The 12,700-nt window shown below is 41.1% G+C and overlaps 1 protein-coding gene across 2 annotated transcripts in view; it reads right to left on the bottom strand.

Moving 5' to 3' along the window:
• The window catches only part of atp2b2 (ATPase plasma membrane Ca2+ transporting 2), a 170,128-nt gene that overhangs the window by 148,038 nt on the left and 9,390 nt on the right, over window positions 1-12,700 (bottom strand). The window contains exon 1 of one of the 2 annotated variants that reach the window (XM_049575989.1): window positions 4,441-4,707. The exons of the other annotated variant lie outside the window; for it this stretch is intronic. The gene's annotated coding sequence lies outside the window, so the exon portion shown is untranslated. Of the gene's footprint in view, window positions 1-4,440; window positions 4,708-12,700 lie in introns of those variants that run through there. 2 annotated transcript variants of the gene reach the window in all.

The raw sequence follows: 12,700 nt of genomic DNA, 5'->3' as shown, positions 1-12,700 counted from the left end.
TTAGCGGAGCCGACTTATCCGTCGCCGGTAAGCCAATGGCCACCGTATTTGACAGGAATACATTACTGTCTGTGACCCCTGTTCAATCCACAATCGGTGAGATTCGTCTTTCGTTTCTGCTGCTGGTTGAAATCTGTAGGCTGCTCGCACAGCGTGCTGAATGATATAAGCCTATTTTGCTCGCTCAAAACTATCTTTAGTCGCAAATGCGGTGACGGACAGATCGCCACACTGCCGACAATTTACTCCGCCCGTCACAGCACGCTATTTGATTGCGTTATCAAAATACGCCGCTATTATTCGGCCTTGCTTTTAACTTGTTCCACCGAATACCGAATGTGTGTTTTTTTGCAATATTCAGCCAAAGTTGATAGTTGATAGCTTTTATGACAGTAACTGTGTGTCACATTTGCTGAAACTTTCATCATTATATTCTGAAAGAACTACATGAGACAGATGAAAAAAAAAAAAAAACATGTCCCTCCTCCTCTTCCTACTGCTTCTGATTGCATTCACTGAAATTGACTGCAGCGCACCAAAAGCAACCAATTATTGTCAAAGATCACGGCCCGTGAACTGTGGTCAAACTGCCAAACTGAACAGTGTTGATCAAATATAAATCAAGATGCTGTTACTTCGTTGCCTATTTCTTGCCTGAAACATTCTCAGAAGCATATTTTAGCGTACCTAAGTCTGTGACCCAGACGCCATGTTGGAAACAGTTGAGCGAAGCACCATGCACAATCCACAAAAAGCAAAGTGTTAGAGCCTCCTTGGCTCTGACTGGTTGTTTTTGTTCATGTGTGGTAAGGCCATTAGAAGCGCTAAAAGGCAATAGAGTGGGCAGGAGAATATGATTTTCCTCACAAATGATCTGTCTCATTTCGTGCTTTGTGAAGATAGTGACAGTTTCAGCAAATATGAAAAAAAAAAAATTCTTATTAAAATCATTAGCTACAGCTGAAATGGTGTAGTTTCAATAGGTAATTTAAACTTTAAAAGCCAGGGTTACACAGAGTCACTGCTGTGAGCAACTGCACAATAAATACACAAATACAATTCAGGAACTCTATGGTAGCTACTACTGTAACTGGTATGTTAAAGTACAATGGGCCATTTTAGTACTGTGACATCTATCTAAATAATCCAAAAAAGTACAAACATTCACATTTACATTGTTGAAGGCAGAGTTACAGCATGTTTATGGCAGGAAATGTTAAACATTTGAACATTTCATTAGAAAATGTCCTTCCTCCTGTTCTCCTCCCTAACACTCTCAATTTTCTGCACCATCATACCATTCTTCCTACATATCTCATCTTTCTCCTTCTAGCTGCAATCATTACAAGAAGCTAATTAACTAAGACCAATGACTGAACTGAGTAACCCCACAAGCGCACTGGGACAGCTGGCTATTTTAGGAAAAGTTTGCTGCTAAGGCAGCACAGAGAAACTACACATAGAATGGACACAATCCCATGTCCCCATCAAAAGCAAAGACAGCTGGCAGAGAGGAATATCTGTGTCCCTGTATTTCTGTAAAGCAGGAACTGTGTGTGAGCACAGGCATGCAGGTAGCTCCTCACTATGCTCCGTCCTGCACTGTTCTTTGGTGCACTGAGTGCGTGGGTTCATTGATTGTATCTCTCACTTGGCACTTTAATGGTCGTGGTACACTCGTCTCTGGACCCAGCATTAGCATGGTCAAGTTATTTCCTCTCAGGGGCTATTTCCACTGACCGAACAGGATTTTTCCGTTCACTCCTTCAAACTTGTGTAAGAAAACGGCAAGCTGTGTTTTTCCATTATTTCCTATACGCTGCCTGGTGATACAGGGAGCAAGATGCGACTGTGCTATGATATCTTTATTGGTAACATAACAGGCTGTTGTGCTTAAAAAAAGTGGGTTCCTCCAAATACTTATCATGAAAGCAGTAAAATCTCTACTTGGCAACCCACATGCATACAAATGCACACACAGTTAGAGCCACTGTTTGTGTTGTAGCTGACATACAGTATATATTTCCAAGAGTTAAATGGTAAAGACTGACATTGTCAATCCAGATACAAGTGCCTCTAACTGCCTCAATTATAAACCAGTCTTCTGTGAACTGTACTTCAAGACATCACTGAGTTTTTAAACCCCAGCTGCGCAGTGAGCAGCGATGCAAACATAAGTACAGATTGGTATTTGCTATTTTATATTTTCTACGCCTCATTTCACAAAACACAGAAGTTCACTTACTGTAAATTTTCCAGAAATTTAAGTTACCTCTCACAGCATTTACAAGTTAGACGAAGAATTATAGACATGAGATGAGGTTAAAAGCACTGGAAAATTTCCAGTGAGAGGGCTTTTTGTGGTCAAACTACAATCTTTAAGGCTGATAATAAACCTTTAAGCTCACCAATATCATTTTTACTGAACTTTCTCCCCAACGAAATGACAATCAGTTGACAGAATTCCCTTATTTCTTTCCAAGTGAAATATATACCATCTGCAGTCTACTGTGAATGGGACCATGAGATATACAGTAGATATCTAAAAAACATCAACATTAATTCTGTAAGATGACTGAATCCCCTACAGATGGACAGAACAGAAAGAATGAAGTAAAGAAAAAAGCCTTGGAGCTAACTAGAAGGTGGGCGTGAAGGTGAGTGAGAATGGAGAAACAGGAAGAAAAAAGATAGAGAGGGAAAATCCAGGTGGGAGTGCTCTATCAAGCAGCTTTTCCTCTGCAGTAAAAGATGACTTGCTTGGGGTAATTCTACACACATTCACACACAAACACACACTATCCACTGCGGGTAATTGGTGTCATGAAAACTAGCCTGTCAGTCCACCAGAAGGTAGTAGTGCTCTCTTACACCCCAACCCCGCACCTCACCCCATCATCTTCCTGCCCTCCACCCCCATCCCTCGGGTGTATTCGGTGCTGCACTTTTTGACCCTCCTCAGTATTTATACCGCACAAATCTGTCCTCAACCAATGACTCTTCATGGCATTCAGTAAGAGAGTAAAAATGAGAATCCTAATAAAGTAACCTGCCTGCCTCATGGTAGAGTATTAAAAATCTAAAATGCCATCATAGACAAAACTTCAAAACTGCATGTTAAGACTTGGTGGTTCCTGTTACTAGAAACACATCTGCAACACATGCAATTAATGACATTTTGATTAAAATTAACTCCTGTTGCCGTTCAGGATCCCCCCTGTAGTATGCCACTGGATTACAGTATAAAACTGCCATATGCCGTTGGATTACAAAGCCTTTAAACAGAACATATAGCCACATGATGTCTCCTTAAAGGCCACAGTAGCGCGCAGCAGGTGAGCTGTGTAGAATAATGTGCAGGCGCAGGCAATGAATGAAGCTGCATATTGCCAATCAAACTGCAACTGCCTTCATAAGGGCAGTATGAAGACAAATGTTGTGCCATATTTGCACCTTGAATACTGATAAGGCATACACAAAAATGCAATTCTTTTGGTCATTTAAATAGGCCACAGTAAACTCCACTGGCCATAGACACAGCTCATTAGCCAGTGTATTATCATCCAACTCTGGTATACACTTAGAGATGTATACACATGTGTGTGACTCTGTGAGAGAGTGTGTGTTCAAGCCTCTCTCAGGAGACTTTCCAGTCCCTTCATGTTGTCACAGGGTCTGGCACTGGTCTTGTTTCTCCAGATGTTCCCACCATCCTGTCTCTCTCTCTTTTCTTTTTTTTTAAAAGTCTGCCTCTTTTCTGACTTTCCATTTTCAGGGATGAGAAACTCACTTTTAAACTTTCCATGTCTTGCTGTCTGCTTCCTCTGTCAAATGCAAGCACAACCATAGCCCAAATCCCACCCCTCTGCCTTCCCTTAGTATCTGATGAGTAAGAGAAATGTTTTCCCTGCAGACAAATACGTACCTTACTGTAGAATTTCCCTATTTAAACACATGGCAAGAATGTTGTGTTGGCAGAATAGAAAAAACTGTGAAGAATAAGAATTTAAAAAGACAGGAGCTCTAAACTAGAAATGTCATATTGAATTTTTTACACCACAGTCTTAATAAAGTATGCTGGTAATATACAGTTGTCTTCTAAACAAAGGCCACTAAGGGCAAACTTGAGCTTTGTCAGGCACGAGACTTGGTCTTTACTTTCATACATTAGCCATGCAATAACAGTCCAAATATTGTTGCTCCATATCCCACAAAGTCACTTACAAGCCAGTCACTTCTCATTGCTTTTGGACAACAAATAAAGAACTCAGGAAATATCAAGAGGAACCACATTTAAGGATCACATAAACTGAAGTACTTCACTACATGTCAAGTGTAGTGTAACTGCTTCCAGCTAATCCTTTTGTGCCCTCTCCATCGTGGCAGAACCAGACTCTAAAATTCAACAGAAATGCCATTGTTTTAGAAGGATTTACTTACAGTGAAACAGCAGAGAGAGGAAAATGTGGTGCCGGTGCTAGGTACAGTCTCCCCAGATATCCCTTTTGGTGCTGATGATAGTTGTAGTAGCAGGGTGGCCAAGACTAAATATAACCTAGAGAACTTGTAGCAGGAGCAGATAGCAGGCCGAATTGGGCTTTTCCACGCCGCATGGATAGTATATTTGCCATAAGCCAAGTCATTCTGAACGGCTGGAAAGCTGCACAGCACGGGAAAGTACAGGAACAAGAAGCTTCACACTAGGGCTCTGTCCCTAGAACAAATGAAGGGAGGGAGAGAGAAATGAAGAAAGAGAGAGGGAGAGGGAGGCAGGGAGGGACAGAGCTGATGTCGTGTATATATAGGACCTGCTAGCATGACCTCTTGTAATGAGAGCACACACGAACACACACATAGCCAGAGCCTGTAGTCAGTCTATAAGAAAAAAAAAAAAACCTGATAATTTGATGGTCATCAACCTGGCACTCAGAGGAATTTCTTTTTTTCTGTAAAAGGTGAGTATTGCTCGGTCTGTATTTTCTGTGGTTTCTTTGTTTTGTTTAAATTCTGAGACAAAAAAAATCTACATATACGACCTCTGATCAGACAAGACAACCTGCTTAAATTAAGCATATTACCAGGCGGAGAAAAAGAAACTAACCAGCAACATTCGCATGCCCATGTAAATCAGCTTTAATTGCACCAAAGACACCAAGTGCATATTTTGTTACCATTTTGCTACCACTAAGCTCATTGCTTTGATATTATGTTACTACTTGTCTTCCTTCCTGCTCCTGTCATGTAATGTTGACAAAGCAAAGAAATGATAACTGCTACAGTATTAACAGTTCATAACCTTCCTTTGATATAATCCTTGTTATTAACAGCATGGTTAGACAACAGGAAGTTGAGATGAAGAATCAGAGAATGTAGAAAAACAATGAATAAAGAATGTGTTATGTCACCCACAAGTTTTTGAGTGCTTTGAGGCTTAGAGTTTGGCTTTAACACTGACTGCAATGTCTCACCTTTTCTATCAAGATCCAAATTTGGATAAAGGGGTGGAGCTGGCGGGCAAACAGTAATAAGGAGGACCTGTCAGTCAAGTTAAACGAGCTCTGACAACCCTCTTTCAGTTTTGATACGGAACAAGAAATTTCAAAATTGCCACCTATCAAAGTAAATGAGTCTAATAATAAGACCAATTAAATTTAATTTACAGAAAATAATGACAATTCAATTTGCAACCCAAATATTGCTCAGAAAAATAAATGTCATCTTTTACTCAAATTGTACAGAACAACAGTTAAATGCTGCTTTGTATGTCACTAAACGTCACGTGCCCTTTATTAAAAATTGGTTAAAAAGTAGAGGAGAGAGCTAGAGAAAGCCTACATATGAGAGGGTGGACAAGTGAATAAATAAAACTTGACAGAAATTTAATTTGGTCCTTATTTCAATTAAGTTAGTCTCTAAATTAAAAATAGCAAATATGAAGCATTTTTCTTAAAGACAGGACTAGTTCGAGACGAGGCTGCACTCTTGGAGATAACAGGGCGCCAACCTTCTCACAGCAGGGTGGCGACAATCTCTGCCAAAATGTGTTTTCTTGCAATTTGCATTTGGGAATGTGATGGCAATTAGTCCCATCTGTTAATTGGCACTCATTCTTACACCCTTTTCAGACTGACACAGTAATGCTGGTCAAACTCGCATGGGCAGTCTATCTGAATGGATTGGAAGAGAGGTTTGGGTGACCTGCCATCTTAAGACACTTCAGAACTATCTGCATCATTCTGCCACAGTGGTTGCTTCTTGGTAACAACAGAGCTGTAGAACTGGAGTGGAATGGCACATCTTTTCTATTTTTATGCCATAACACAAGTTTGTTTATATTGCAAAGCAGGGCTGTAACACTTCAAATGATTGTAAGAGGAAATATAATTACTAGCAGTTACTTCTTTTAATATCGTGTTCATCATTTAACAGATTTGTCTCATAAAACTGACAAACATTGGCTAGTTACAGCTTCACAAATGTCAAAAATGTCTTGCTATCTTAAATGATTTATTACAGTTTAAACACAATTGACTGATTTAAAAACAATCAATTGTGGTATAATAGCAGTACAGCAAGTCCATCAACAACAAATGAGACGCCCTATTTTAGGATAAGCAAGATGCATTATTGATATCACAACATGTTGGATCACGGGGCCTGATTCACCAACCGTTCTTAAGAAATTTGTTCTCAAAACCCACTTAGACAGTGTTCTCAAAGAATCTGACTTTTACCAATGTTTTCTTATTTGAGGTTTGTTCTCAGGTAGAACAGAATCTACACAGATATTTTATTAATAAAATGGTGTCATGGTGAGACAGCCAGGGTATTAAACTACCTAATTTACCCTTCCAAAATCACTCCAGAGTAGAAGTCACAGCACTCACCTACTTTTGTGTTTGGTGCATCAAAACCAATTGTATAGCATTAAAGTTCAAGAAAGGATGGTTCACACTCAAAAATAGTCTTGAGTGTAAAAACTATTTTTTTCAGATTTTTTAAATTATTTTTATTGTTTTCTATGCAGATGCACTCCCCTACAAAAATCACCTCAATAATCCTAGAATGATAAATTCTTTATAGAGTTATTTAAATCATCTGGTGAAAACTCCTGTATTTTTTAATATCGCAGAAAAGAAAAATCACAGTGTCAGTTGTTCCACAATATCATGCAGCCCTAATTTGAGCTGCTCTACACTCAAACCTCTAACATTACAGCTGTTTAGGCTCTCTTGATGAAAGTAGGTAAACCACAACTGCTCCCATGAGGAAGCCTAGTTGCCAGAAGCATAAGTGTTGCGCTGGGCAGCTGAAAATGTTTGGACACTCAAGCAGATCCTTAAGTGAAACTTCATCAATTCTACAGCCTGGCTGGGACTCCCGGGCATTTAAAGGCCCAGTGAAAATGACACACTGGCAGAGCATGGACACTTTTCATTTACTCAAGCTCAACTCAGTTATGTAAAATGAGTGTGAAAGTTCATTTTAACCTTGGAAGTAGTAGTTTGACAAAGATGATCTTAACTCAAGGTCCACTTACCAGAGCACATCTCATCATACTGAGCCATCTCCATGACAACTGAACAAACTACATCCTTATATGATAACTGTGAGATGTGCTTAAAAGCCAAAAAGCCAGTGAGGGGACACTGTGTCAAGATTATTTTGTGTGGAAAATTACTGTCATTTAAATGGTCAAAAAGATGAGGCTACTGAGTGGGCCTTCAAGGATCTGAAAGCAGCTATTTTGTTAATTTGGAAAAGCGCCCAACATGAAGTAATCTCGGTACTGAAACATTCTTCAACTCAAAGTCAAATAAAGTCAAATAAAAGTTTGTTTCTCCATTTGTTTTCTTTTTCTCTAGCTCTTCCCCCCCTCCTTCTGAAAATAATGAATCACTATCAGTGGAAGAGCAAGTATTTGGCCTTGTAAACAACCAGCTGTGGGGGGAGCCACAAGGATAATCTTGTTAGACAATTCCCCCTCAACAATTCAGTATGTGCATGAGCAAGGGTGTCATATTATTTTACTTATGCACTGAGACTATTTTCAGAAACCTTGACACAACAGACAGAGTACTCACACCCACAGTCCCACAACTACACACACACACACACACACACACACTGCTTAAAGTCCTAGCAGAAGAGGATGACACATGAGGCAGAGTGGTCTTCCCATGCCCCCCCCTGCCCTCTCTGTTGGACTTGGACATCTCCCACAGGCTGAGCTGTAAATAGACAGTACCCCCAAAACCGTCTCTCTCTCTCTCTCTCTCTCTCTCTCTCTCACACACACACACACACACACACACACACACACACACACACATACACAAATGCATGCACAGTCACAAAACTATACTTAGATGCCTCCTCTGGCCTGCCACCATATCCTCAAACTGGCTCTCCCCACAGTGTGATGGGGCACATCAGCTTGACTTTAAACAGAGATGAAGCTACTTCTTCCCATCTTCCCTCTCAAGATTACATTTGTGAAATGTCTAAAGTGAAATAGTGCAACTTAAGAAAGTTCTGCACACACTGGCCTGCTTAGGTTTGATGAAGTACAGTAGCATAGATGATTTCGCCACATGCCGGGCAGCTTCGAGCTCTGCTGGCACACTTATGGAACATCTGTAACCGTTACTGTCCAAACAGATCACAGTAATAGTTCATGATATGTCAGGAGGGGTCTAATAGCAATACCACAGAACAGAAACAAGGTTTTATTGAACTATTTGTCAGGAGCGAGCCACTTCAAAGATTGCACAGTAAATTTACTGTGTTTAAACACTGCCATGGCTAACCTATAAGGTACAGTAAATTAATGTAGTCTGAGCTATTGCTCTTCAGGAGGGTGTAATTGTTACCAGTGGCTATACATTAGATATAATGGAAACATGTGTACACATGCAAACAAACTAAAATTGAGATGTCTTGACATATGATCAGATCCCTGCAGCTGAAAAACACACCAAAAATGTATAGTTCATTAGTTTCTCAAGACAGAGCATCAGTGAAACTGAGGCACAAGTAAAGTAACATGCTGCCTACAGGAGATCAAGAGGCAGTGAAGAAAAAAATTTGTCTGCTTGAAGTTGGGGCATGGATGTTGCAGTAAACTGCTCGCTCACAGTGGTACCCATCATCATGCATCAATTTACTGGTAGTCCTGCAGCAACCACTGCAGCCAATTATTTTTCAAGTGAACTTTAGTAGAAGTGAGGAAAACGCTTGCAGTGCCAAACAATCAAAGGATTGACAGACAACAACTTATGTCATTTGGTATTTGTAAAGACTGTGAGGCCTTAAAAACAACAGATCTTTAACTCGGGCACTGCAGTGCAGCATTTGCTGTTATACTGTGACCTTGCAGGGGAAGTGGGAACTCAATGATGGCTACACCTAAATCTTGACAGAACCCACAGGACAGGGGGAAAATGCAGTGGAAAATGCTATAAAATCTTGATCATGTTACTGATGTACCTGAGGAATTGAGATCTTAAATGGATAACATGCAAATAAACTATTTACTTCACATGATTCAAAATTAACACAAGTGCACTGAGCATAGCAAACAACAGCCTTCAGACACACAATCTGAATAAACGTAAGTACTGACCTGTTAGCTTTGCATCAATTGGATACAGTGATCAACCAATAGTGAATTCCCTTTATAAAACCTTGACAACAGTTAGGTCTACTTTACACATTTGCCTGATAGGACGGCAGTAATTAGTGTGTAAATTGGTGTATCTGACTGTATTTCTTAGTTTTGTCTGGCAGAAAAACAAGGTTATATTCAGAGAGCACTGCTCCACTTTTTGCAAAATCAGCTCATACTGACAGCAAATGCTCAGTGTGTTACTTAATCTGACAAAACAAGTGCTAAGGAGTCACATGCAATGGCAACATTTTGAATACCCTCTCTCTGACAGGTAACATACTGCACAGTGTTGTCAGGAAACACTGGGACAGTGAAAGGGCTTGCTGTGTTGCCTCTTATAATAACTAAATAATAACCATAACCATTATAACTATGGTGTTAAAGTAACGACTCTCAGCTTTGATTTGAGGGTGTCGAAATCACATCAGAATAACACTGTATGAATTGCAGACCTTTTACTACATAGCCTCCCAATTTTAGGGGACAGAGAGTTAACTGGTTAAAAAAACGTAGGGTCATCATTCGGGCTGTGTGGTATACCGGTTCGTACCGAAAACCGGTATTTATTTTCATTATGATATAAATTTTTCATATACTGCAATACCAGTGAATAGCCCAAACAACGTCTGGAACATGGGCGGCGGGAAAGTGTTTCAGCGGGGACCCATTTCACCGCTGCACACCACAGGTGTGTTAAAGCCTGTGGTTTTCAGCCTCTGCGTCTTCCCTTGAGGCCTTTGAAAAAACTACGCCATTGAAAGATGGAGGTTTCTCTGAAAACTGAAGCCTGTAACTCTGGCTGGCAACGGTTGTAAACACCCAGGGGTGAACTGCGCATGTGCGCCATTCTTCCTCTTTGGCCTGGGGGGTTGAAGCTCAAAACTGGGGCAGCTGTGCTCTCTTGCGGCGACAGTCTGCACTGCACTCTTCTGTTTTCTCTCTTTAGAAATATTCGCTTATCAATTCATCGATAATTGATCGTTAATTTTTTTGATGATCGAATGATACATTTTGATCGTTTGCCCATCCCTAATGACGACCCGGAAGAACTCATACCAAAAAGAGTAGTGTTTCCCCTATATGCATATATATGCCGCCACTGCTGAAATATGACCGCCGCTGCTGATTATTTTTTTTTCCTTTCATATTAGCTCTTAGAAACTACCGTTATATTATCTGGCACTACGGACGCTTCATATCCAGGTCTGTAGAACAGGTCTATACCTTGTCCTTTTATTAAACAAACTAAATAGCCTTATGTTATTTATCTTATTTACATGACGGCATGTCATTTCTGTCTCTACATGGTCGTGCATTTACAATTCTCCTCTGCTCTCTGTATCGCACACGGCGGAGCTTTGCCCCAATACGCGCACGTGTGCGCACTAGGGCATTAACGACTTTGATTTTTTTCAGGTCGACTTATCTGTCAATAAAGTCGAGTCGACAAGTCATTTGATGACATCATCACATTGACACGGCAGAGGAAAGTGAACTATCTCCACACATGTGATGTGTGTCTGTCAAGGCCCGAACACACTCGGGCAGAACGTACGCAGAACTGACTCTGCGGAGGTCCGCGCAGACTCAAAGCGGACGTCCGCAAGCCCTGTGCGCGCAAAGCTCATATTTTATGACTGCGCGGACTCCGCTCTGTGCACCTTTGACTGCTTGGCATGTATTTTTCACATCGTGGGGATTTTTCACGGATAATTTTTACAGGAAACTACAACACGGAAGTGCGCTCGACTATGAAAGCCCGAATGACCGCGGACATTCCTCGCGGAGTCTGCTCCAAAGTATCAGCGTAATCAGAGGCAGCGATTGCATTCCGTACACAAGCACACAGCGAGAGAGGGAAAAAACACACGACTTGTCGACTCCTCCCCGGGGGTGTCGACTTGTGCCACTGACGTCGACACGTTGACAAATCGACTTTTCTGTTAATGCCCTAGTACACACACACACACACACACACACACACAGGTGAGCACACTAGATCACGGATCGGGCCGCATTTTCCTGACCGAAGCCAACCCGAGTCCGAGACAATTATAACCGAGCACGGCACTAATGGACCGGAGCCTGTGTTGCGTTCAGGCGTTGTCAAGTAAATAACAAATTCCAGCACTTCAATAGGCCATAGCACAACACAGCAGCATGTCAAGTGGGCCCAACCCGAGCAAAAATACCGTCAAATACCATGAAACCATTATGGGTTTTTTGGGGGGTTTTTTTTTTTTTAAAGTGATATGAAAATTTTGTCATACCGCCCAGCCGTAATCGCCATATTCAATATTTAGTTACAAATCTTTTTGTATTCAACCTCTGCATATTTGGCTGTAAACCCTTTGTGAAATGTACAACCTGTAGACATCAGGCAATGTCTGGCATGTTCACATGATTCTGTGCCAAGCCTGCACTGTAGTTATCTCAACTTTTTGCCTGTATGGCAGGGGGTTGATTTCAGTCTGCTCTTCTTGCAAATGAATCATTCTCAGTTGTATTGTGGTCAGTTGATTGGCTGGTCAAGGAAATTCTACTGGGGGTATAGCGTCAAGAGAATATGGAATTTAATACCCTAAAACACCACGTAAGTCCTTTAAGAGAATGGTCAGGTGCATTACCACCACCATGGAGCTGCTTGTTCCCTCCGTTTCCAAACTCAAAGCCACTCCAGGCGGCTCAATATCCCTCTGCAACCAACTCGGTTTTTACCTCGCTCCACTCAAATCACTCACCATTCACACGAAGAAAGAAAAAAAAGGAAAGAAAAAAGCTGAGGTGTATTTTATTTTTAGCTTAAACACTAGCCAGAGTTCAGACTAATTTGCAAATAAAACACAAGCTTGGCAAATTTATCTGGTTCCTTCCCAGCTGAACTAATTGTACAGCGACGCTCCAACTTTCTTTAAAAAAAAATCTGCAGTGCGCTCCTTCCAAAATCCTTCTGCACACGCACCTCATTCACCCGCACACTGACCACCAACCTCTGGATTAGAGTAGGAAAGACCCTGACCTGCATGTAGC

The sequence above is a fragment of the Epinephelus fuscoguttatus genome, linkage group LG1, assembly GCF_011397635.1.
Source record: "Epinephelus fuscoguttatus linkage group LG1, E.fuscoguttatus.final_Chr_v1".
NCBI lineage: Eukaryota > Metazoa > Chordata > Actinopteri > Perciformes > Serranidae > Epinephelus > Epinephelus fuscoguttatus.
This window is presented reverse-complemented; position numbering and strand designations above follow the sequence as displayed.